The following is a 25,217-nucleotide window of genomic DNA, read 5'->3' on the forward strand; positions in this document are numbered from 1 at the left end:
TATCTAAAAGCAGGAGAGAAGCTTGGCTTCTCTGCCTCCATTTTTACTTGATGTTATCTAAGCCATTCTGTCTAGAATAACTTTGCAATCACCTTGGGTTCCAGGAAGACGGGACTGAATGATATTTTTATGACAAGGGATTGGAACGACTCCAAAGGAACCGCAGAGTCTTGCAGAACACCCCTGAATAAAGAGTTACCTATAATAATCAGGTTGAACTTTGGAGCCAGAGGAATCATCTCCTGGCAACAAGATTGCTCCTTTCAAGTAGTGACAGTGATGACAACTTCTCCAGAATGTGAGAGAAACAAAACTGGGAATGACTATTCAGTGCACTATTCAGGCACTATTTTGCCCCTTACCCCTAACTCTTCCTCTGTTTAAAGCTAATGCTGATGTCTGTATCTTGAGGGATAGCTGAAGATGAACTGAATTGCTGTCTTCCTGTGGCATCAAGCCACATAATAAATCTTCACTGCTAAATTTATTTCCTAAAGTATTTCCTATCATTTTCACTATGTTTTACCTCTCTTGTTGGATACAAGGACTGAGGTAGATAGCTGTACTGACTTTTCTGATAGCATCAATATTGATACTGTTGGATGGCAATTTATTTCCACATTGAGGAACAAGAAAATATGCTTACTGGAAGTGGCGTTGTGACTCAAGTGGTAGAGTGCTAGCCTTGAGCTGAAGAATTCAGGGACAGCGCCCAGGCCCAGAGTTCAAGCCCCATGACCGACAAAAAAAAGAAAAGAAAAGAAAATAGGTTTACCCGAGTATATGAAGTAAACTGTGTTCACCTTCTATCACAGATCAGTATTCGGCTATGAAGGCACTGTCTTTGAGGTCCCTCTAAGGGGCCAGCTGTGTGAGAGGAGAGCAGGCTTTATTCATCCACAAATTCTCCTTGCAGACTATATAGTTTTTGGCTCATAATGAGCCAAACTTTTTCTAATTTTCCTGCTAAAATATTTAAGAGTGGCGTGATTTTGTAATCCTTGGCACTGGTGAGAAACATGTTGAGTACCACACATGTCTCTTGTTATTTTGCCTTTTAAGGCGTATTGGTATGGAAGTGATATATCTCTTTGTTCTACTTTAAAAGATTCAATGAAATCAATGCTCTTGGAAGATGCACCCTGTTTACACTGGTTGGTTGAACATCTGCTGATCCGCCATCACATAATCTCAAAGGTAAAAATACCTCAGGCTTAAAGACAACTGTAGACTCATTTTCAAAAAATTTAAGTCCTGGGAGGAAATGGAGAGGTTAGGAATGAAATCTTCATACTGCAACATGTCTTCCTTAGTATTCTTTCATTTTTTCAAAAATCTATCTTTTTTTTGAAACACTAGGACATATTTATGATATTCTCTGTTTCTCTGTTTAATTGAATCTTTTTCACTTTCAGATTTGGGCAATTTTATCCTTCATAATTTCTCACAGTAGTTTTATGTAAATGGTTCACATAAGGAAATTGTTTCATACCCTGGAATAGTTAGATCTAGTGATACCATTTCTTTCAAGGCAAATGGATTTAGCTACATTTAACAAGGTTTTTGTACATCCTATTGAGAAGGCTATGCTTGATTGAGGAAAAAAATGCTGGCAAAAGGAAATCTTTTAATAATTTTTCTTATTTTTTCATCTTTGATATTATTGCCACCTTTCCTAAACTATGTAGTTTCTCCTTACTAAATTCTTCTTGAGGTTGGTGAGGCTCATACTTTGTTTCCTATTGTCAGTAATGATTATTGCTTGCAAGCCTGGATCATAAGCATTTCTGACAGTATGCAGATAGTCTATGCCCCTCTCTTTCATCTACCTGGCTTTTTATTTCCTTTCTAATTTCTTGTTTATTTGTTTGCATGTGTTTGTCACTTTTCCTTTACCTGGTGCTTCTTGTGTATCTTTAAGCAATCAGATTCCCAAGAAAGTATATTTTAATTTACTTCAACCTAACCAATGGTAGTAACTGACTCTTAGAAACTAGGCCCAACTTTGCCTAGAGAAATTAAGGCACAGATATTTCCATCAGAGGATTTACATTTTATTAAGACAATCATAATGTCTTGGATCTTGTATGTAACAAGCCATGTGCAGTGTGGTATATGCTCATTAACAGTATCCCCAATGTCCAGGGGAAGTGTAGCTGAGGGACAGTGTTCATTATTCTTACAGGGCTTATTGAATAGAATAGGAAGGTTGTTAAGAATCACAGAAGTCTATCTGAGACTTTGTGTCTGCAGGATGGAGAAGCTGGGTAACACTGTGTCCTTTGCAGAATGAGTAATGGGAGCAGAAGCCAGATTCTGGGAGCTGATGACTAATACTGGAGCTGAAGTAGAAAATACTTTTGGAGGAATGAACAGAGCTGAGTCTGATGTGAAGGAGTGGTTAAATAGTAAAGGATTTTGTGCATTTTGATAAGGCATTTGGGTTTATTCCAAATAAAATAAGCTTAAAAATTCTTGAACAGGGAAGGGAAATGATTAGATTCCTGCTTTAGGAAAGTAGCTCTGATGACATCTAACTCAGGATATGTTGAACTTCAGGTAGGCTGAGGAGAAGAACCATTAGTTAAGAGGAAGACAAAAGTATCAAACAGTATACTATTGTATAATAGAGGTGGGTTAGAACTAAGAGCATTAGATGACTGGCTTTCATAGAGGAGAGGAAGAGGCAAGAAGATGATTCAGAAGTTTTCATGTTTTTGCTATTTTTATTGGTATCTGCTATTTCTGTTGATTCATTTTTCCTTTAAGACCTCATGCTGTGAGATCATGTCTGTCTTTTCTCTGAACTCTCTTGCAACTGTTTTTCTAATAGTGAGTGTGAGTTTTACTAGAGTTTATTATAGAGTTTTATTCCTCCTTTCTAAAAGATTTTTTTCCGGCACATTTTTTATTACATAAAAATATTTACTTTGTAATCACTTGAGAATTACAGAAGAGTTTCAAAATTAGTTCAGTGAGTTCTCTTATGCTTGCCATTTACTCCCCTTGTTAACGTCTTATTTAGACACAGATATTATAGAATTTAAGATTAATCTTAAAAATAAATTATAAGCTGTGTGCTGGTGGCTCATGCCTGTAATCCTAGCTACTCAGGAAGCTGAGATCTGAGGATCATGGTTCAAAATGAGCCCTTGCAGGAAAGTTTGTGATACACTTTTCTCTACTAAACTACTAAAACAAAGAGCTAGATCTGGAGCTGTGGCTCAAGTAGTAGAGCTCTAGTCTTGAGCAAAATGAAGCTCAGAGACAAAGCCCATGACCTGAGTTCAAGCCTAATTACAGACGCAACAGAAAAGAGTAAATTATTATTAAATTACAGTATTTATTTGATTCTTATCATCTTTCCCAGTAATGTCTTTTATTTCCTCTAGGATTGCATACTGTACTAAGCTGCACAATAATCAGGAATATATGTATGTTTGTGTGTGTATGTGTATGTCTCTACTTGTTCCTGACACAAAGCTTCTAAAATTCTTGTAGAGATAGGTGATAGAATATTTTCTTTTAATATCTGACCCAGAGCTTCTAAGACCTTTGTAATTGCCTATCTGTTATGAATATTGGATACAGAGCCTCTTTGGAAAACAATCTTTTGGAATTTCTGGGATGATTTTTTTCCCCCTTAATAAAGTGACTCTTAGTAGGCTTCTAGAAAGACTTAGGAAGGAAACTGGTTTTCAAGGAACCAAGCCTGTGAGCAGATGGCTGGAGTTTTTAACCTCTATCTCTTAACTTCTGGTCAAGCTGATCACCAGTGAACAATTACATGAAAACTACCCCCTATGTAATGAAGCCGCCATGAAAATCCTCAGGTCCTCTGCAGGCATATCACCCCCAATATGCATGTACATATTTTGTCATTTGAAAGCTCTCCAGAAAGTTCCATATGCCTTCCCACATGCCTTATTCTATACATCTCTTCAAATATAGCCTTTATTATAACCCTTATTAATAGAATAGACCAGTAAATGTATTTTTTAATCTATGTGAGACATCATAGGAAAGAAACTGAATCTAAAAAGAGAGTTGTGGTCACCCACATTTATAGCTGGTCTTGTAGAAGTAAGCAAGCACTTCCTACTTTCTCTTACCATCTGAAAGGTGGGGAAGTATGTGGGATCTTGTTCTGGTTCCAAGTAGAGTTATAGGACATCTCTTTGCAGCACCCTTCAGAAAACTTGTTGCATAGGGGGAAACCCTATCCATCTAGTTAGAAGTATTCTGTGTTGTATTTATATAAAAGTAGGAAAAAAAACTTGATTTTTTCTTTTTTTCCTATTTTTATCCTATTTTTCTATTTTTATTTATTTATTTGCCGGTCCTAGAGCTTGAACGCAGGGCCTGAGCACTATCCTTAAGCCTCTCTGTGCTCAAGGCTAGCACCCTTTCACTTGAGCCACAGCGCCACTTCTGGTTTTTTCTGTTTATGAAGTACTGAGGAATTGAACCCAGGGTTTCATGCATGCTAGGCAAGTACTCTACCACTAAGCCATATTCCCAGCCCAATTTTTCCTATTTTTGATAGCGTTATATATTCTATGTCCTCCAATTTGTGACAGTTCTTTAGGTTTTCCTTTTCTTTCATGGCCTTGGCACTTTTGAATATTCTTGGTCTGTTATTTTTGCAAAAGTTCCTCAGTCTGGGTTTGTCTGATGCTTTCTTACCGTTAGATTGAAATCATTCTGTGCTGAAAAGGATTTCATAGCAAGGACATGACCTCAGTGTTTCAAGTCAGAGTCTAGCTGATCTCTGTTTATATCATGGGTAATGTTAGTTTTGATCACTTGGTGAAGGCAATGTTGCAAGAATACAGTAAAGTTGCCATTTTTTGTTCCTCTTCTTTCCTCCCTTCTCCTTCCCTTCTTCTAAGGACAAAACCTAGGGCATTGTACATATTCAGTGTTCTACCAACATCCACAGCTCAAGAGTTTTTCTTTAAGTCATCAGAGCTTTACTTTCTCACAACTCACTTGATAATTCAGGACTCCATTAACTGTGAATTTATCCTGATTCCAAAAGTGGAGGTGTTCACTGGGTGCTTCCAAACACAATCAGTGAGTCACATTTGTTGCCATGGAGGGTCCGTGTTTGTTCCTCATTCTGTGTCTTCCTTCCTCTGTTGTGAGTCAGTAGGAAAAAACCTTTTTTCCTTTGAAATATCTTCTGGCAGAATTGTTCCAGGTAGGGCTACTTAGCCTCAGACCTATAGAACAAAAGCCTTTGGTTGTTGCTTATGACTCTCACATATCCATCGCCCACTTTTCTCCTCTGACATCTACTCATGGAGTGCATCCAGGGGATGTGGCAGAAGATGTTCCCATGAACTTAGAGTTTTCAGAAGGTGAAGAAGACTTTCTTACTGGTCAGTAGCTCGGTGATCACTGTATTCTTCATTTAAAATCAGATGAAATCCAAAAATGTCCTTAACTTTCTTGCAAGTAGACTTGGCCATGTCCCTTTGAGTCACCAGATTTGGCCCTTTATTGTGTTAGTTTTGAACTCTATTGATCTGAAAATAGCCATTCTGCATTTATGATATGAAATTTTCCTAGGATGCTTCCTAGGCTACATAAAGTCAACATAATTCCCTTTTAGTATGACCACCCTTCAAGACTGAAGGCAACTCTTATTTCCTGCTCCCATTCATTGTTTTAGTGCTGAGTAACTTCACGCTGAGGCAGACTGGGTAGTGGCACAAAACTTCCCTGAGCAGTCAGCTATAACCTGAACATTAATCTTCACTTGAAGGTTAGAGAGACCTAAACCATTCAGTAGAAAGGTTGCCTTGCTCCTTTAAAAAGAATTCTAGGGATGTGAGTTAGACATTAGAATCATAAATATAACTAACAGCTAACTGTTGAAAATATAATTTATTTGTACTTCTACTTCTTCTTTAGAAGAATTGAGTTCTCTTGATTATAAAGTCCAATAAAGGTTATAAAAAGACCATTTCATGAAAAAAATTTAAGTGGAAGAAAAAGGCTGAAAAAATATTTAGAAATCAATTATTGTACGATGCCAGGCACTGGTGGCTCACTCCAGTAATCCTAGCTGCTCATGGGGCTGAAAGCTGAGGATTGTGGTTTGAAGCCAGTTCCAGCAGAAAATCCATGAGACTCTTATCTTCAATAAACTACTCAGAAAAAACTGGAAGTGGCACTGTGGCTCAAGTAATAGCCTTGAGCAAAAGGAACTCAGGGACAGCACCCAGGCCCTGAGTTCAAGCCTAGGACTGGCACAAACACACACAACAATACTGTACAAATCATGCACAGACTAGGTAGGATTTCCTTCAGGAATCAAATACATTGAAAGTGATTCAGGCTGGGTGCTGGTGGCTTGTGCCTGTAAATCTTAACTACTTAGGTGGCTGAGATCTGAGGATCATGGTTTGAAGCCAGCCTAGGCAGGATAGTCTGTTGGACTCTTGTCTCTGATAAACTACTCAGAAAAGGCCAAAGTGGCTCTGTGGCTCAAATGATAGAGTGCTAGCCTTGAGCAGAAGAAGCTCAGGGACAGTGCCCAGGCCTAGGGCACAAGCCCTAGGACTAGCAAAAAAAAAGTAATTTCAGAGCTATATGTCATAGCACACACCTATAGTTCTATAGTTCCAGCAACTCAGGAGGTGGAAGTCGGGGGATTGTGGTCTGCAGGAAAAAGTGTGAGATACCCTATATGACAAACAGCTAAAACAAAAAGTGCTAGGACTGTGGCTTAAGTGGTAAATCATTTGCCTGCAACGTGCAAAGTCCTGGCTCAAATCCTACTACTGAAGGAAAAGAAAGAAATGAAACCTAATCCTAAATTTCATAAAAGCAAGAAGTTCAGGAAAATATCTTGTAAATTTGGCCAGTTACATTATTTCCTTTAGCTTTACTTTTCTTGTTTTTATAAAACATGGTATGGATTAAAATAAATCTGACCCCATTTTCATCTCTGAAACATAAAATTATCCTGCTAATTAACATTTTTCACGCTGAGGTTTTTATTATTTTAATTGTGTTCACAGTTAGTTGAATACTTTAGTGAGTTTCATCTTCATTCTTTTTTTTTTTGTGGAACTAGGATTTGACTTATGGCCTAGTGTTTCCTGGAGAGGTATTCTGCCACTTGAGACCACTTTTGTTTTAATTATTTTTCAAGTAGAAGCTTGTGTTTTTTGTTTTTCTTGTTTTGCCTGGGCTGGCCTCAGACCACAATCTTTGTATCTTGGGCTGCCTACATATCTGGGATTATTGGCACCTGTCTCTATTCTTGGTTTGTTGATTAAGATGGGATAGTGACAAATCATCCTGAGATGATCTCCAACTACGATCTTTCTCATCTCTGCCTCTCAAATAGCTGGAGTTAGGGCCAGGAATGTGGCCAGTGGTAGAGTGCTTGCCTTGCATGCATGAAGCCCTGGGTTCAATTCCTCAGTACCACATACACAGAAAAATTCGGAAGTGGCACTCTGGCTCAAGTGGTAGAGTGCTACCCTTGAGCTAAAGAAGCTCAGGCCCTAAGGTCAAGCCCCACAACTGGCAAAAAAACAAACAAACCCAAAACAACAACAAAAATCCAATAGCTGTGATTTTATGCACTAACACAGCTTCTGGCCCTTCTTTATTCTTAACCTGTGAAAAGTTGAAAGAATAAGGAACATTTTGAAAAACAAAATGGGAATGCAACCATAAAATCCAAAATGTAGGAACTTCTAGTTCCTTCAAGAAATAAGGTAGGAGTGGACACACACACACACACACACACACACACATACACACACACACACATTATCTATCTATCTATCTATCTATCTATCTATCTATCTATCTATCTGTAGTATATGTCATCTATTGTACATTACATATGTCAGGATCACTAGTCACTAGTAACATTTTGGGCTGTACAAGTAATTGTTGTTGGATGGCCTATGAGTTTTAAGTATCATCTCTGCCACTTTCCACAAGATGCTGTTGGAAAGCTGTCCCTCCCCTCCTCAATCAAGTTTTAACAACCAAAAAATATCTTCTAGGAACACAAGTTTATAGTCACTGTTATATAGGCTAAAAGAAAGATTGAAATTACACAGCAAAACAAAGTAACTTGTTTGCATTCTGATTTTTCTAAGCCAACTGTGAAGAAACATTATAACACAATTGGATGATATCTGGATACTGGAAAAGAAATGGATATGTGGTCTTATTTAGTGATACTTGTTAAATCGGGATGCGATAATGGTATTGTAATTGTATGTATGGAAGAAATCCATCTTGGTAGTTATATACACTCACTGAGACATTTGTGGTTAAAATGGCATAATATTTTGTATAGTTTCAAAATAATATGGTTGGATGTGTGAGGGAATAGATGAGTAGGTATATAGATTGATTATGTGTTAATAATAACTAGAACTAAAAAATGGTGTTGGGGTGGGGCGAGGGATGGTTCATCATACTGCTCTCTAACTTTTCTGTTTGAGATTTCCCATTACACAATGTTTTGGGAAGTGATAGCTTATCTATCGATGAGGTTGGGGTAGATGGCAGGGTTGACACTGAACAAGATGCAGTCTGCTTATCAGTCAATATGTTGAATCAAAAGTCCTTCATATGACTATTTGAAGATAAATACAAATATATTAAATAAAAATATAAAATAAAAATAATTAAAATCCCCAAAATAAATACAACATGGATAAGGTCTGATTGATTTGATTTGTCTTTTCTTGTGGAGATAAAGTTTAGCTCAGCTACATAAAAATTTCTGTGCCTGGAAGAGCTAGTTAAGTGACATGGGAAAGCAATGAACCAAATCCACAATGTGGGACCTGGAACATGAGAGTGACGTCTTTTTGGAGAAGGCTTGCTTAACCTGTTCTCTTTTACCTTTTTGCTTGGGCGTGTTAAGGAGGCAGGTTCTTCTAGGGAACTAGGTATTTCCCTCTCTCCTTCTCTTTTCCCTTCCCTTCCCTTTCTTTTCTCTTTCCCCCTCCCTTTCCCCTTCTTCTCCATCTTTCCTTTCCTTTATCTTTTTTCATTAGTCTTTATCTTGTTTTTTGTTAGTATACATTTTTATACTCTGTGTGTGCGCGCACATGCACGTACGCAGGTGGGCACATACACGCACACAAACACACATGCTCTTCCTTTCCTTGTTGCAGTGGTGAGTAGACAGGCGGGGCTGTTCCAATTGACTGGATAGCCTTTCACCCTTCTTTGACCCTGTAAATGGAGCAGAGAGTGAAACAAGTCTATTTGTATATCTCATCTGCTCTTATTTAGGGGATATGATTTAAAAAAATATATGTCCTGGCCTAATCTGCCTTTGTAGCTTCAGGTTTTATCAGTGCTCCAAACTGGAGGAAAGGGAACTAGTTGCCAAGTTATTACTAAATACTTGTATAGTCTTCTATTCTGCTATTAATTGCTGTTTATATAATGACTTGAGAGATCACAGTGTAGACATAGAGTAGATGAATTCTGAGATCACAGTGTAGATATAGAGTAGATGAATTCTGACACAACATACACCTTGAACTTTGTTTTACAAGCAAAACAAATTTCTTTCAATCTACAATTCATAAACATCTGACCAGATGTATGAATGTGTTGTGTCATGTAGTAGCAGTTTGGAATAGGTGAACGTTCCTAGGGAATGGATCAGTATTGTGATGCAAGGCCAGGGCCAGAGCCTGGGCCATTAGGATACTGTGATTGAAAGACGCTCTAAAAAGACCACACTAAAGCTACCAGCACGACTACATTTATTGCAGCATTATTTGCCATAGCTAAGATATGGAACCAACCCAGATGCCCCTCAGAAGATGAATGGATCAAGAAAATGTATATATACACAATGGAATTCTATGCCTCCATCAGAAAGAATGACATTGCCCCATTTGTTAGGAAATGGAAAGACTTGGGGGCTGGGAAGGTGGCTCAGTGGTAGAGTGCTTGCCTTGCATGCATGAGGCCCTGGGTTTGATTCCTCAGCACTACATAAGCAGAAAAAGCTGGAAGTGACACTGTGGTTCAAATGGTAGAGTGCTAGCCGTGAGCTGAAGAGCTAAGGGACAGCACCCAGGCCCAGAGTTCAGACCCCACGACCGACCAAAAAACAACAACAACAACAAAAAAAGGAAATGGAAAGACTTGGAAAAAATTATATTAAGTGAAGTAAGCCAGGCCCAAAGAAACAAAGGTCCCATGGTTTCCCTTATTTGCAATAACTAGTATATGTCTGAGACAAGCAGAAAAGGTCAGATAAGTTGATGTTAGGGAAATGAACCCTAAGATATGTAGTCAAATGTTTTTTCTTTCATGCGATTGTTTCTAACACGTTTATAAGATGATTTCTTTGTTGCTTTGTATGTCCCTCCTCCACAGTATAACCCCTGCTTTCACTGTATTTGATGTTGGTATAATTTGTGGAGGGGAAGGGGAAAAACAAATCGTTTAAATAGGGATACAGGTGGACCCATTGCAACAATGAGATGTACAAGTCGTTATGTTGAAAACGAACTTTCCAACTTTGGTTGCGGGGGTGGGGGGGGGAAAAGGGGGAGGAGGATTGGGTGGCGGGGTAGGGGGAGGGTGGGAAGGGATGGGAAGGGAAACAAAGGAGGAGGCTACAATGCTTGATAAGAAATGTACTCATTATCTTGCCCATGTAATTGTAACTCCTCTGTACAGTATTTTCATGATAAAAAAAAATAAAAAAAGAAAGAAAGATGCTCTAAAGACCCTCTGAAGTCTGTTCTCTCAGCCACAGTGCTTAGAACTGCTTTTAGAGTCTTCGTGTATGTGCATGATGTCACCAGAAGCGTTCAGCTAAAACATGAACGTGTTGCTTCAGAGAAGGAGCACATCAAACGCTGTGCATCTACAGTTATCAGCTTTATAGCACAGTCCTTGAGACAGTACCTACAAATACATACTTTCTATCCAAACCACGAGAAGGCTCAGGGAGGGTATGAGAGAAACAAGGGAGAAAGAAAAGCATGAAAAGATGCTTGGGACGACATTGTGTTGTCGGGAAGATTCCTGGCTAGAGGAAGGCATACAAAAAGACCCACAGAGTCTTGACCAGCTCCCTCCATTAGAACACTCTGTGATGATGAAAACGGTCTAAGTCTGTGATGTTCAACAGAGTATTTATTAGCTGCCTTTAATTAATGAGTACTTGAAATGGGGTTATTGTGTTGGAGAAACTGGAACTGTGGATTTTATTTACTTTTAACCAATTTTCAATTACTTTTTAATTTTGAAATTTAAATAGCCACATGTGTATAATGGCACCTGTATTGGATAGTATATGTCTAGATAAAGAACACAGACATGTGCTAGCTAATGCTAATTGTGCAAACTAGCACAGAAATTTAATTTTCTTTACTGCTGTTACTAGGTGCGTAATAAAATAACTAGAGGGGCTGGGAAGGTGGCTCAGCGGTAGAGTGCATGCCTTGCAAGCATGAGGCCCTGGGTTCGATTCCTCAGCACCACATAAAAAGAAAAAGCCGGAAGTAGCGCTGTGGCTCCAGTGGTAGAGTGCTAGCCTTGAGTTGAAGAGCTGAGGGACAGCGCCCAGGCCCAGAGTTCAGGCCCCATGACCGGCAAAAAAAAAAAAAAAAAAAAAAAAAAAAAAATAACTAGATTTTTTTTTTTAATCTCAGGAAGTATTGAAATAATCACACAACTTGTAAGGGGTGAAGTTCATACTATTTGATTCATGCTTTGTGGGGTATCACTTTGTATTTTAGGTGACAAGATAGACTAAATTATGGCTAGTAAATAACTCTAAGTTATATAAAGCAAATGAGCTTTTATTATAAAATATTTATACAGATTATATGCCTGATTATAGTAAGCCACATTAGTGAGATTTCCCATGTCCTCCATGACCATATTTTACTCTTATGAGAATGGCCCTAAGAAGAAAAAGAATACTGATTAGGTATGTCAGAAAGGGGATTCATTGCTTCAAGTTCAAGTAAACCTCAATTATATTTTTAAATTTGGAATTTCAACCAACTTTTCTTCCCTCCCTCTCTCCCTCCCTCCCTTCCTTCCTCCCTTCCTTCCTTCCTTCCTTCCTTCCTTCCTTCCTTCCTTCCTTCCTTCCTTCCTTCCTTCCTTCCTCAGAAAGGGTATTTATTGCTTCAAGTTCAAGAAAGGCTGCAATTACATTTCTTAATTTAGAACTGTAATCTCCCTCCCTTCCTCCCTCCCTTCTTTCCTTCTTTCTTTTTTTCTTCCTCCCGTCTCCCTCTCCTCATCTACTGCTTCCTTCTTCCCTCTTTCTCTCTTTCTGTCTCCTCCATCAAAGAAATGGTCCAACTAATCATGATCTGAAATTTTGAGAGCTATGAGTCAAGCTAATCTTTTTTTTTAAATTAACCTACTTTATTGTTATTATAAAGGTAACGTACAGGGGGATTATAATTACAAGAGTCGTGTAATCAGTACATTTCCTTTCATACAGTATCTTCTGTTTCCTCACTCCCAGTCCCTCTTTTATTGTCATAAGTTGATTATTTCCAATATTTGTAATAGTTACGGAAGGTACCACATCGGAAAAAGGGAAATGGAAAACAAGGCCATTGGGAAGAAATGAGGTTGGTGTGTGCTTTGGGAATAACATGAAATGCCACTAGTTACAGTAGTATGAATAAGTTAAGAGAAGTTGCTGATGAACTAGACGAGCTAGACAGGGTCAGACTATACTCAGCCTTGCAGCTTTGAAGAGCTCTGTATTTGTGGACATGGAGATAATACCCATCTGTGGTTGAGAGAAAGATTATGTTTTTAAAATGCTGAGTAGAAATGCCGGGTGTTGGTGGCTCAAGCCTGTAATGCTAGCTACTCAGGAGGCTGAGATCTGAGGATCATGGTTCAAAGCCAGCCTGGGCAGGAAAAGTCTTATCTTCAATAAACCACTCAGAAAACCAGAAGTGGCACTGTGGTTCAATTGGTAGAGCTCTAGCCTAGAGCTGAAGAGCTGAGGGACAGCACCCAGGCCCAGAGTTCAAGCCCCACGACTGACAAAAAAAAAAAAATGCTGACTAGAAAGTTCCCCTTTATGTAAAACTATATTCATTTCTATGTCTTTTGGTACAGAGATACATTAGTCTATATGTTCAGAAAAATGCTGACAGTAGAAATGTCTGAGGATGGCACTTCTAGTGTATTATTTTTTGTATTTTGGGGGTCTGTTTGAATTGTTCACTGGAACGACACAATCACATCAGATATATGAGCCATGATCTTCTTTAACTAAAACTTTATGTTCTGTTGATACACTAAAGTAGCTTCTAAACTCATACAAGGTGTGGGAAAAGTTTATCAGATTTCATTAACAAATATAGAAATAAAATGAACCATATTTTCTTTTTAGGTTTTCAATGAATATGGAAGATTTCAAAACTACAAAAATGCTGTAGAACACTAACAATCTGGAAAAATCTCCCTCTTTTCCCATAGGACTTTCCATATAGAAATGTTTATCTCCACTTCTGGAAATGGGGCTAGAAATAGGGCACTGAGGCTACTAGCGTCATAAAAGTATAGTTAGAATCTGTCAGAATTTTAGTACTGGACCAAAAATAATTGGAAAATCATCTTTGTATCTACTTTTTTCACCACTGTAGTTCTGGTTTTTTTAATGTAATAATTATTTTTACCTGTCCACCTTCATCATTTATTCCATCCTTTTATTTTTGTACTAGCCATGTGATTCCAATACAGAAGACTCACTGGAACTAGGTGTGGGTAGAAACCATGAAAATCTAAATTCATTATGTGACCATGAGAAGGAAGAGTCCATGCTTTTGAAGGTTTAGACACCAGGACTTTCTGTATAAATCCCAGTTTTCTCTTGCATTGAGATGAGAATTGTGTGTTCTAAATCTGTATACAGTATGGAATGTGCCCTTTTCCTAACCAGCTCTGATGACTTCTTTAACAATCTTTAAAAGGACCTTAACATTTGAAATGACTGTTTAGAGCCAGGAACTGATGGCTGGTATCTGTAATTCTAGTTACCCAGGAGGAGGTTGAGATCTGAGGACTGCAGAGGCCAGGCAGAAATTTTGCAAGACTATCTCCAATTGGCCAGCCAGGAAACTGGAATAGAGACATGGCTCAATTGGTAGAACACCAGGCTTGAGGAAAAAGCTCAATTGAGAGTGCAAGGCCCTGAGTTCAAGCCCCAATACTGGAAAGGAAAGGAAATGAAGAAATGACAGAAAGGAGGAAAGAAATAAAGGAGAAAGAAAGTAAGAAAAAAAGGAAAGAAGGAAGGAAGGAAGAAATTATTGTTTAGCATTTTTAATTTTTGGATCCTATATTCTGGGAGTTAAATAATTTTTAACTAGATTAGCTATGCATTCACTAGATTCTGAAACTAGATATAATCTTTGATAATGAGAGCATTAGCCTAAGGTTCATAGTAAGTTTCTTCTTTAAGTGTAAAACAAATAACAAGGCTTTAAAATGTTTTATATGCTTTTAAAGAAAAAAAAAACTGTGTGCCTTTGTAATTAATTTATAAATAGATAAACACAGGCTTAATCTTTTTTTTTTTTTTTTAGGCTTAATCTTTTTAACCTTGCTTTATCTTTAGAATTTTCCTTTAATCTTACCTGGAATCACTTCATAAAGTTGGTGCAGATGATATTTCATAAAGATGCATGGGCTTGTAGAAGTTAGTTTGATACAAAAAGGTGTTGTAGTTTCTCAAACTAACATTATTTCCAAAAAAAGAGACCTTTTGATTCCCTTCCTTCATGATTTCTTCTAAAATCTTTCCTTTGTGTTACAGAGGAAGAAAACCATGAAGGGTATTCTATGTTGATAGCAAGTCAACTAAATGTGTATCTAATCTTGTGTGAGAAGTCTTTCTTCTCTAGTCTTAAGTGATAAATACCTAATTTCTATCAATTTATTAGAAGTACTTTTTCAGAGCTGAAACACTGTATATGTCATTCTTTTTGTTTTATATTATGTACACTGAAAATGCATTCAAAATGATGTGAGTTCTAACAATAACTGTGTAATGGTTAGATTTATATTCCAAACAGAAAAAGGAACAAAAACAACAACCCCAAACCCCTTAATTCCTACTTTACCCAGCATGCCACTCAGTAGACAGGACCTGTCCTAGACCTTTACTGTGTATAAGAAGTGGTTCTGTTCAGACCTCCTGGGGATCTTTTTAAGAGTTTCTATATTAGTTAGAAAGTTCCTTTTTTTCTGAATGTGATTGATTAGCTCCCATTTAACCTTTCTTTACAGTTTGAATGAGAATTGCTTCCCAAAGGCCTCTGTGTGAAAGCTTATCCCCCAGCGGGTAAGGACCCCTTCCCTGAAACACTGTGCCAACTCAGCTGTATTAGTTGAATCAAAAAAGTTACTTCTTGTGCCTTTGTGTTGAAGGTTTTCAGCTCCAGATAGATTGAATTGAGATTCAGGCAGGCAGAAGAAAATCGAATGATCATACTTTATTCAAAACTCTCTGTCTACAGATTCATCACTGGCACTAACGATAGTGGCAGCTCCCCTCACCCCTGCATCCCCAGTATAAAAGCACACTTGGCTTTCCCTTCCCAGCACTGGCTCACTGACTGCAGAATACACAACTTTCTTGTCCATCAGGAAAACTCCCGCCTCTGTCCTGTAATGGCAGCTCACCATAACATTCATCCTCCAATGGCAACACTCCATTGCTGCCCCATCCACCAGTGGCAGATCTCAAGCATCCTATCCTTCAGTGGTACCTATTTACACCCCCTCTACGCAAAGGCACATTGAGCCATCAACAGAAAAGCAAAGCAGCACGTTTGCACCCAGTCTCAAGGTTATGTGTAACCTTACCTAAGGTAGCGCATGGTTTCATGGATACGCTAAATCTTTTGAAACCCAGTCCTTGGGATTGCAGGCCCGGAAGCCCTGATAGATTCAGGTGCGAGAAGCCGGATTTCTCGGATTTGTCTTCAGTCTTCTACCAAATTTTACCCTCTGGCATTTGCTAAAGTTGGGAGCAAATATGTACCATTATTTTTTTCCTAAAGAGGAAGGAAATACAATTGAAGGAAAAAAAATCAATGAGGTATCTGAGAATTCCAGTCGTTGGTGATATTTAGAAAAGGCAGTAAGCAAGCTTTTTTTTTTTTTTTTAAGTCATCCATTTAATATCTTTGATAAAATGGAAATTAGTCTGTATTGATTTAATTGAATTCAGAATTTCTTTGATAGTGGCTTGTTTTTGTAAGAAAAAGGGTTGTGGAAGGGGGAGGGTTATCAATTAGCTTTGTGAAAGGCACTTTTTTGACTAATGGCTGAGAGGTAAATTTAAATTAGAGCAGATTTTCTGAATAAGTAAATACTCCTCAGATGATTCGCAGGGTGTGCTACGAGGAATTTTATTGCAACATAATTTTACTTTTCCCTCTGTCTCTTCTACAAACAAGCACAAAACCACGATATATTAGGTTAAGTTTGAAACTTTGAGCAATAATCTAAAGTTAGTCAGTCCATATGTTCGCAGTTGAGACCACAATTGTCATTCCCAGGTCTTCGTGCTCACTAGCCTTCTGATTTACTTCATGGAGCACAGACCACACCAGTGATTTGGAGGCTTCTGGAATATATCACATAGCACAGACTTGTGATCATAAAACATCGATAACAAAAAATCTACCTCCTTTATCATTTCCAAGAAAAGTTTTGTCTTGTGATCAAGACTCTTGTAGATCCAAATTCTTGTTTTGAGTCACCTTTGTACATGGAATTGTCTGTTGTCTTAAAAAACAGCATTTCTTTAAAAGAATTCTCTTAGTAGCCTTGTAGATGTTTTAATGCACAAAAGTAAAATAGTACAATGAGTGAATGCAAGAGTCATCTGTATTTTGCCAGTCTTGCTCTTTTCATTCCTTCTTTTTCTCTTAAGTACCTCAAAACAAATACCAAAAATTATGTCATTTCTCAGCATGCATCTCTGATAACTCTTTTATATATTATAACAAATGCTATTAATCTGACAAGATTGAAAATAATTCATTAATATTATCTAATAAAACACTGTGCACATATGAATACCCTTCCCTGACTCTCAGCTTTTGGTCATTTCTAGCCCAGCTGGGATCTTCATTTATAGGAATGAGTTGCTCCCATGAAGTTGCAGATGAAAACCTTCTTCTTTCACTTTCTTCAATTCTAATCACCAACTCACAGTCTTTATTTCCAAGTTGCCCTAGTTCTGCCCTGTGCTGCCTGTATTTTTGAGCAGTGTTTTAATATTCAAGAAGTGAGATGCAGGCCAAACTATTTTGATGATGATAAGCCAGAGATGAAATATTTGAGTTTAGTCTAACTATTGCTGGCATCCTAAGTAAGCCCTCAGGGAAGTAAACAAGCAGGAAGTGAATTTAGATGCTGATTGCAAAGCAGAACTTCCTCATAAGGAGATACGTATTTTCTTTTCATAACAATGATTCTTTTTTTACATTTTGAAGTAATCTATAGTAATTACTATAGAGACTGTTATATACTACTAGCTTATGTCTTAAATAAACACTTTCATGCCTCTTGTATGAAAGGCATTGCATTAGCAAAGAAAACACAGGATATAAAATGTAAAGAAAAGATAGTGAAATGTAAAGAAAATATAGTGAAATGCAATGGAAATTCAAAAAAACAAATGATCTGCTGAGTGCCAGTGGCTCACACCTATAATCCTAGCTACTCAGGAGGCAGAGATCTGAGGATCATGGTTCAAAGCCAGCCCAGGCAGGAAAGTCCATGAGACTCTTATCTCCAATAAACCACCAGAAAACCAGAAGTGGCACTGTGGCTCAAGTGGTAGAGCATTTGCCTTGAGCTGAAGAGCTGAGGGAAAGTGCCCAGGCCCAGGGTTCAAGCCCCACATTGGAAAAACCAACAACAACAAACCCGCACCCCCCCCCCCCAAATGATCTTTTACAAGGATTGATGCTGGTCAAAGGGTACCTAATGTGGGCCTTAAAAGATTTTTAGGATTTAAATAGTTGGAGAGGAAGAAAGGTCATTGTTGGAAGAGGAGAGTGAGCAAAGGCAACAGAGGTGGACATGACCAGATCAGTCTGCTGTACATGGCATTCTTTCCAGGCCAAGCACCATGGCATATGATGAGTAGCCATGAATCTAGCTTGGTGTAATTATTACCTAATCACCCAGTAAACAGAGATTCTAGTAACTCCATCAGTCACTGCTACCAGGAACTACCAACCAGGCAGCTAGCTTAGAATGTCAAGACAATGATTATTAATAAGTGATCAAACAAGAAGACTAATGTCTGCTCAAGACCTCCAGTCCAATGAGATATAATAATGAATCCAATATTTTATCTCCAAATCTAACCTTGTAGTTGGGTCAACATGCCAACACTGTGCTACTAGTCATTCGAGAAGAAAATGTTTTGGCAGTCTCAGGATTCTAGAAGGTTAAGCTCCATTAAGCAAAGCGTCTCTTGTTGCAGGGTTTAGGGCTCTTTTGCTGGTTCATATAGCAGCCTCATAGACTTTTTTGTTCTGTTGTCTTCCTATTTGTTGAGACTATTAAACCATGTTGTTAACATGACTTTAAAGACCCAAGCTTGCAATTGTTGTCACCTAGGAGCTGAAGAATGGGTTTGGACATGTTATGTTGTATTCAGAATTGCACCATGGTGTCCTGGATCAGAGAATTACATCATATTAGGCTGCTGTAATATCCTGGTCTAAGCCATGTGCCTTGTAATACTGGAAAGAAGTGTTTGCTATCATTCCTCAACATGAGCTAGACATGCACTTTGAGCTGATGATCTATCCTGTGTTTATTACCTGATAGGTACTCTGTGGGGTGGGTGAGAATGATCCGGAATTACAGAAGTTAATAGCACTATTTTAGAGCTGAGGAAACTGGAGCTTACAGACGATTAGTGTTTTATGCTAAGCCACGCAGCTAATCCATAGCAGGGCTCCTTTTTTAAGCTTTGCTGTTCTGCAATGACAGGCCACACACCACTAAGCAGGGATGGAGGCCTGAGTGCAAATACAGGAAGCAGATAGAAAGAGTCCATCAGTTTTCTTTGGTCTTTTTCTTCTTCCAGTCCCCACACTTATTTCCTGCTACTTCTCATCTCAAATCCTCAATCTCCCTCAATATGGCTCAAAGAAGAATTTCTTTTTAGTATGTTATTCTGCATAATAATTTATTTCACCCTATATTCGTTTATTTGTCTCTAGGGTGTCAAGCCTTCCCTACTAGGATTTTACAAAGGCTGTTAGCAAGTGAATGAATGGATGAGTGAATTAATGAATGGGTGAATAAATGCGTTAAGGAGTTGATCTGGGGGAGGGGAGGCTCATAAAAGGACCAAATAAAGATTTAAAGTGTGGGAGATGATGCTTGGGCTGCATCTTTCAAGGAAGAGGACCTAGACAGATGAGAAAGGAGGAAGGGCTCTCAGGCAGATACGCCAGCATTGGGATTTGTTTCAAAGACAATTGACACAAACATAACAGAGCTGGAACCCTGCTGATCATTGGAGGGAGCCTGAGTCCCTCCTGGAAGTCTTGGGAGATTTTGTCTCTAAGGAAGGGAGGCACCAGGTCACAAGACACTATGAACTAAATTAGAAGTCTGAATGTTACCCTGAAAGTTAGAGGAAGTCATTGAAAGGCTTTGAGTAGGGAAAATGTGTAACTTTATGACTTGAGAAGTAGTATTTCAATTGTAATTGTCATCCGTATAGTCATCCCCCCCCCCCCCCTTCCAAAAAGCAATCCTGGGTTTTCACTAAGCTATCACTTTATCTCATGGGAGATCTAACATAAGATTTTCTGGCATCCACCCAGGATCTCAGAAGTCTTGCTTGCTTGAGAGCAAGGCAACCTCTGTAAATTGGCTCTTTAAGAAAGGTACTGTTTTTGTAACCTCAGAACCTCCTCACAAGATATAGGCTTCTTTTAGACATTGTTATACCGAAATTCAGGAACCCCCAGAAGACCACCAGAGACCACGATCAATGTAAGCAACAAAGAGCTGGTTTATTGCAAACTCGAGCTTGGTCCTCCGTGCACATGGTAACCGGTGATGCTAAGAGGCCCTGAGCATAGAATCAGTGCAATTTTTATAGTATTGAACAAACAACTTTAAGGAACTTTACATAAGAAATTACATGATTGGTTAACATTTACATTTAAAGCAAGCTAACCTGGGCAAATAATGATTGGTCGATCTTTACAGAAAAAAATGTCCTTGGTCCATAGCTTGACCGAAAAAGGTTACGAGTCACACCCAGACCAACAGAATGCATGGCATGTCTCGCCCTGGGCTCTGAAGAATGGGTTGGTTAGAAACTCTTAGTCCTAACTGTAATTCCTCTGTACAGTATGTTCATAAATAAAATTAAATTAAATTAAAAAAAAAAAAAAGAAACTCTTAGTCTTAGGTGGGTGGGGGGCAACACCACTTGGGGGCTAACACCTGCCTTAAGCAAACGCCATCTATGGCTCCAAGAATTGTGCATGGCTTTCTGTCATAAATTCCTAGCATTGGGGCTAAAATGGATCATGAGTCAAGTCACAGAACTGAGATGGAGTGTTAAACAAAAATGGAGTTGCTTACGTTTCTTAAAACATTATATTTCTTCCCTAGGGCCTTACTGCCTCGGCCTCCAGGAGGGGCGTTGCGGCTGTGGGGATAATTCTGAGGACTTTACCCCCTTGGTCAGGGCTGTAAACCCTTTGAAGTCTTTTACTAAGCAACTCTAGGCTCCCAGGCTGACATTCCACTACTGAGTAACTAAGACCAGTCAGTTAAAATCATACAAAAACCATACAACCATCTAGCACAAAGCAATTCATACAGAAGCAAAAATGGGAGTTAGGTGCTGTCATATATATATATATATATATATACACACACACACACACACACACACACATATATATATAATTATTTTTTTACGTTCTTCAACATGAAGCTCCACTTCCTCAAATGCTTCCTCACGTCTTAGGCTCTGGGCAACTGCATTATCACTGTCATTTTTTGTTGGTGATTTTTGCTCTGTAGTTATTCCTGAAGGTGGGAGGAGGTTCAGGTGAGCTAAGTTCTGTAAGGGACTAATCTATGGTGGGTGTGCTGCTGGAGCAGAGCAGTAGGGAGCATCAGAAACTGGCAATTTGAGTGTCTTCAGCCAGGGTAGTACTGCAGGAAGCTTAGACTAATGATTGCTTACCCCCACTTTTTTTTTTTGCGCACCTACCACTTAAGCTACTGGAGTAAAACTACATATTTCATCGTATAATTTTTCAGTTGATACCTACAATTTTTCCTTGTATGTTTAAATAGTTGAGTGTGACTTCTAATGTGTTGTACACACTGATACTTTTTAACATAAGTCTTTTAATGGTATACGCTGGAATCCAGATATTCTACCAATCTGATGCCTTTCAGGATCATTTGGCCAGTTCTATTTTTAATCTCTTGAGGAAGCACCACACTAATTTCCATAGTGGTTGCTCTAATTTGCATTCCCACCAACAGTATAAAGAGTCTGTCTCCCTTGCTTCAACAATCATTCTTTGTTTTGATGTTATCCATTCTAACTGTGCTGAGATGGACCCTTGGTATGACTTTAATTTGCATTCCCTTTATGGCTATGGCTATGGGGCATTTCTTCATGTATTTTTTCTTTGCCAGTTGCACTCCCTTTTATAATCTCTCCACTTAACTTGTCCATATATTATTATTTGGGGGGGGTTGGTGTTTTATTTTTTGAGTTCTTATAATTCTGGATGTGAATCCTTTATCTGATGAATAGCTTGCAAAGATTGTTTCTGCTCTGTGCTTTGTCTCTTTATTCTGATAAATGTTTCATTCATATGCAGAAGCTTTTAAATTTGAGTCACTCCCATTTGCCAATTTTTGCTCTTATTTTCTGAACAACTCGAGTCTCATTCAGAAAATAGTTACTTGTGCTTATATGCTATGCTTCTTGTAGTATTTCCAAGTTGCAAGTCTTACACTCAGATGTTTTATTCACTTTCAATTAATTTTTGTATGTGATGAAAAATCTACTTGTGGATATACAGCTTTCCCAGCACCATTTGTTGAAGAGGCAGTGTTTTTCTTCTGATGTATTTTCTTGGAATTTGTATTAAAAAGTGAAATGGATGAAGATATCTGAGTTTATTTCTGGGTATTCTGCTCTGTGCTGTTGTCTTCATGTCTGTCTTCATGCTGGTATCTTGTTCTTTTTTGTTATTATGGCTCTTTATTTACTCAGGATTACTTTGGTTTTTCTAGGGTTGATTCTCCTGTTTCTCTTGATGAATGACATTGAGATTTTGCTGAGAATTTCCCTGAATTTGTAGATTGCCTGGCAATATAGTAATTTTCATAATATTAATTCTGTGGATCCATGAACATAGGGTGTTTTTCATCTTGTAATATCTTCTTCAATTTCTTTCTTGAGTGTTTTATAGTTCTCATTGTAGAGATGAATGTTGAGTTCTTTAAAAAATAAAGAATGAAATAAAACCAAAGCCAAAGTTCTTGTGATCTTCCTGTTCATAAGATATAGACATTTTCAGAGATCTTACTGATAAAGTTCTTGTCTTCAAAGAGTTGGTGATTGCTCAAGAGGAACAGAATCTCCAGATGTTAAAACACACCTTGTGAATACCTTCCTCTCATCACCAATGCAAACTATGGAGCAAGAAGTATCCTGCTGGGCCAAACTACTTGCTTTCACATGCCTCTGAAACTTACTGCATAACAAAGACTAAAAAGTTAAACCCTTATAAAAGAGATAGAAGAGATCCAGTTCTGGGAAGATGTGTGACACAAGACAATGGCCTTTCCTGAAAAGATTTTCCCATCGCCTTCTTTTTATGCATTTATTTTTCCTCCATATACTTAGTCCATGCAAACAACCTTGATTGATCATTCAATTTTCTTTCTGTAACAAACATTTTTCTTGTTTGACAACAATCAAGTTTAGTACATTGTTAAAATAATGCAAATTCATGTAGTATCACAGGCAATAACAAAGTATAGCATTTGCTCAGAAATTAACTTGCAATGCTAATGCATGAAAGAATTTGACTAGGGAGTGCTCTATGGATTTTACTTGTGGGTACATGTTCAGCGTTATCCTTTGCCTTGGCATTTTTACCAGACAACATATTCTGCATTTAAACATAAACCTGTGGCTACAGAGGAAGGCCATTTTACCAATGTGTTTCAAATAGTACTTGTAGAAATGTTTAAAGGAAAGCTGTGCTAGTGGATAAGTCTCTTGGTGTGGTACTGTGGGAGTTGTTGAGAGATGAGGAAAATAAGCTGTTTAAATCAGATGTCTCTTCATGCCATGGCTGAAAGCTATATGAAACCATTTGATTGAATCTGTGGCTATGACAAAACCCATCTACTTCAGGAAAGGGCAGGGCAAGACATGTGGAAGAAAGGACCTTCCTATTCTGTTCATGAATCTTTTAGCCCCAGTGTCCCAACAGCAAAACACTAGGGAAGGTCTCTTGAAAGGCTAGTTAAAACAGAATTTTCCTAGTTTTTGTGAAATTGTAATAATAAGTAATCTATTTAGGCTTAATGCTTGCATGAAATAATCTATAACATACATCTTGGTTACAGTTATTTTTATCTTCATCATTCTTGTATACACTAGATTCCTTGCACTTGCCTTACTTCCTTAAGGGGAACCTTACTTCCTCTTAAGTGATAGCTCTAGTTTGATTGAGCCCTGCTATAGTGTGGCTGAGAGTCTCCTAGAGGACCATGCACTATCTCCAGCATTGGGCACTGCTGGGAAATGGTGAAACTTCTGAGAAGTAGGCATTAGTGAGGCCTTTAGGTCATTGAGAGATGGACTCTGGAAAGAGATAGCTGGACTTCTGGCAGAGTGGAGTTCAAGGTACAAGGAGTGACCCAGTTCCTTGAGTCCTGACTTTGGCTTCCACTGCTGTAGAATGGCTGGGAACTCCCTGCCTTGTTGCCTTGCTTCTGCTCTTTAGAACTACTGCTGTCTGTGTGCTTTAGGTTTTCTCTCTCTCTTGAGACACTTTCTTAGGCTAACTCTTAACAGCTAGCTCTTAACAGCTAGCTCTTTCTTATCTACTAAGCTAACATTACCTAGCGTTCTTTTTGGAATTTAATGCTATCATAAAGCTTAGAAGAAATCATTATTTATTTTTAAGCAGCCACACAAATCCATACCAATAAAACCTGGAACCAATATTAATTCAGATGGAATTCACAGTGATCTTCAGAAGAAAAGCAGTCCGCATTTTAAATGAATAGGCTGTAGTATATTTGTAAGATTTGAACAGTGCTTACATTTTCCCCTTCTTTGCACTTCCTCCTTCTTGAATAAAAGAAAAATCACTTAAGAAAGAGACAGCTGTCCCCTAACCCTTTCCTCTCATTCTTCCTGGACATGAGGCAAACAGTTTGGACTCATCATATGTTCTTTCTAGGCCTAAGGGCAACGAGCTCATCAGTTGAAGACTAAAGCCTGTTCTAATTGTGAGCCAACATGAAACTTTTCTCTTTGTAAGCTTATTTATCTCAAGTATTTGTTGTAGTGATAGAGAGCTCTCACAGACATTTTGCCAATGGTTCAAGTCATTTGCCAAGCTAATAAAGGGGTGCGTCTGTCTGTGTTCAATTGAGCAAATAGCTGGCCTATATTTTGTCACGTCAAGTGACAAAACCAGCAGAGAATAATCTGAAGGTTAATAAGTCATGCACTATTTCTAAGAGGTGTATTTAAGAAATGCCTTTCCACGTGATAAGTAAGATAGATCTCATTTTTGTTTGCTAATTGACAAAGTGTGAGGATGTCTTGATGCCTCTTGTGGGTATCTCGAGCTTAGGTCCATTAGTGAAAGGCCGACTGTGTTGGGATGAATGTTTGCCTAGTGCATGTGTAGGAGAGCCTGTAAGATTGAAGTAAGGAGGTCAGGTCTGGCCTGCGCCATACTGGCCACGTGGTGAATTGTAGGGCCTGGCATCTTGTCTTCACACTAGGGGAAGGAAAGCTCCCCCCTCCCCCCTCCATCTCCGCCTCCTAGGTGATGAACATGCCAGGACCTCTGGAAGCAGGGGAAGGCACCGGCTAATAGGTTACTGAATCTGTCAGTCCAGTGCCTGGGACTAGGAATTTCCTGTGGACC

The 25,217-nt window shown here is 38.5% G+C and overlaps 1 long non-coding RNA gene across 1 annotated transcript; it reads left to right on the top strand.

Annotated features, from left to right (window-relative positions):
* The first annotated feature begins 3,866 nt into the window (after window positions 1–3,866).
* Window positions 3,867–24,063, top strand: LOC122105435. The gene is made up of 3 exons (XR_006147043.1): window positions 3,867–3,877; window positions 18,949–18,955; window positions 23,929–24,063. It is a non-coding gene; the product is annotated as an uncharacterized LOC122105435 (long non-coding RNA).
* Window positions 24,064–25,217: the final 1,154 nt, after the last annotated feature.

This window comes from Dipodomys spectabilis, unplaced genomic scaffold (genome assembly GCF_019054845.1).
Source record: "Dipodomys spectabilis isolate Male_0828 unplaced genomic scaffold, ASM1905484v1 ptg000032l, whole genome shotgun sequence".
In the NCBI taxonomy this organism is placed as follows: Eukaryota; Metazoa; Chordata; class Mammalia; order Rodentia; family Heteromyidae; genus Dipodomys; species Dipodomys spectabilis.